Genomic DNA, 2,502 nt, shown 5'->3' with positions numbered 1-2,502 from the left:
GTTGAATTGATGAGAGAGCTTTTATAGGGAGCTATCAGATGTCATTACAGTTTTAAATTATTAAAGCTTAAAATTATTAAAAAGTTTTTGAGACATCCTTTAGAAGTAGATAAGATTTGAGAGGTGGATTGCCACCAGACCATGGAGGACCTCAAAAGCTGGAGAAATGAAATAGGCTTCTTGTAGGTTTTGCCAGGGACATATATAAAGGCACAGAAGTAGAAAATAAGCAAATGATACCAAAAGAAAGATAAACAGTCAGCATATTAATTTGTTTAGTTAATATTTAGTTTAAATTTAGTTTAGTTATCATTAAGTCTAATTAAAATTTAGCTAGTAGAAAGTCTTTTAGGGAAATTGGGACTTAAATCTAAGGGGATGAGAAGAAAATTGATGAAACACATAGAACACAAGGTCAAAGAGATTAACTTTGATTTGCCAGGTTATTGTTTTCTGCCAGCACAAAATTTGCTAAGATATATCAAACTGGACACTCCCCCTACCGCCTTTAACTGACTATCCACCTGTCTTGCCATCTGTTCACCCACATTATCCTTTCACATACACATATGCATGCACACATACATATATTTCCAAATATATGAATATATATTTATATATACATACATATATGCTATATATACACATATACATATATACACTTTCATACACATATGAATTCTTGTACCTATGCACATCCTGGAGAAGAAGAGTGACTCCCATATATACTAAATGGAATATAAACCAGTATAACATATAGTTAAAATTTAATTCAAAAATAAAATTTTAAAATATTTCATCTACCTCATTTACATTTCAGTGGAAATATAATGTCAAACAACTGCAGAGATACTCAAGTTGGGCTGATCTTACCCAATGGAAGAATGCATTCCTGAGAAGTGATAGACAAATAGATTGTTAGAGCTTAAAGGAAACTTCAGTATCATTCTAGTCCAGTTCCCCTCATTCTAGACTAAGAACTTCAGCATTAAGTAGTACAGTATCATGATTTATCCAAGGTTCTGATCAATTGTCAAATCTTGATTGTACCCTCACAAGCCTACTGTCTGTTCAGATTACCATTTAGTCTCAAAACCTTACCGTTTCTAGTCTGAAGGTCTATAATAATGTTTTACCTAATCTCCCAGCTTTCAGTTCCCCTCTCCCCAATCATTTTTTTTACACAGTTGCCAAAATCATTTCCCTAAAGCACAGATCTCACTGTGGCATACCCTGCCCAAGAATCTTTGTTGGCAACTTATTTCATTTAGCCTGTTGAAGCTTAATAAATTTCAAAGTTGGGAATTTTAACAAGTCAGAAAAAGATGATGTTCCTCTTTGCCCCAAGCAGATTGTATCTGAAATATTGGGTTTAGTTCTAGTTATCATAGTTTAAGATGTTGATAACCTGGAGAGGTACAGAAGAGGGCAACTGGGTTGGTGAAGAGCATTGAGTTCATTTCATATAAGAATATAGTGAAAAAAACTGGGGATGTTTAGCCTGGAGGAAAGAAAATTGGTAGGGAGGGACATGATAGCTATGTTTTCAAGTAGTTAAAAATCAGTCAAGAGCATTAAACTTATTCTCTTTGGCACCCCAAGGAAGATTTGGGAGTAATAAGAGGAAGTTATAAAGAGACAAATTTAAATTTGATATGAGGAAAAAATACTAGCAATTAAAGCTTTCTACAAATAGAATGGGCTACCCAGGAAGGGGTGGATACTTACTCATTGGAGTTGTTCAAGCAAAACTTTATGCCTACTTGTTAAAGCTGTTTTAACAGGGATTCTCCAACTTAAAATAGTATTATTCTATAATTTAAGCAGAAACTATTTAGAACTTTACATTTCATCTGCTTTAAATAATAGCATTTCATATTCATTTACATCAAAATAATGTCAGAACAAGTCACAAAATGTGGCAGATGCTATGATTAATATGTGAAATAACACTTTTTATAGTTTTCATTTTAATGAGGTCAGAAAAAGAGAAAAAGGAACAGAAAAAGGAACAGGATAATCTACCGATCAACAAAGGACAAAGGATCAACAAAGGTTAAACTATATGACCAAGGTCATACAGATAGTGATCACCAGAAGTTTGATATTTCTATATTTATAGTTTGTACTTCTTTGAAAACTGTTCATATTCCCAGATTGCTTACGTATTGGAGGAATGGTTCTTGATATTAAATATTTTTGTTCTCTGCTTACTAAACATTTATCTGAACACCCTTATCCATATAGAAAGCAGTCAGGGAAGTTGGAAGCCCTAGTGTACCTCTGGGTTGTTAGTATGGCTTCATTCTGACATAGAATCTGAATACAGATTATATTCATAATCATACTCATTAAACTGGCTTCTTCTCTTCCTATCCCCACAATGTTGTTGAAACTCCTCCTAAAATGTCATTCCAGCACAACCTTCCATTGTCTTGCCTCTATCCCTGCTTACCTTCATTATAAAGTTACTAATATGCCTTCCTTTGCCTCAGGGCAGAA

Source organism: Macrotis lagotis, chromosome 4, assembly GCF_037893015.1.
Source record: "Macrotis lagotis isolate mMagLag1 chromosome 4, bilby.v1.9.chrom.fasta, whole genome shotgun sequence".
NCBI lineage: Eukaryota > Metazoa > Chordata > Mammalia > Peramelemorphia > Peramelidae > Macrotis > Macrotis lagotis.
This window is presented reverse-complemented; position numbering follows the sequence as displayed.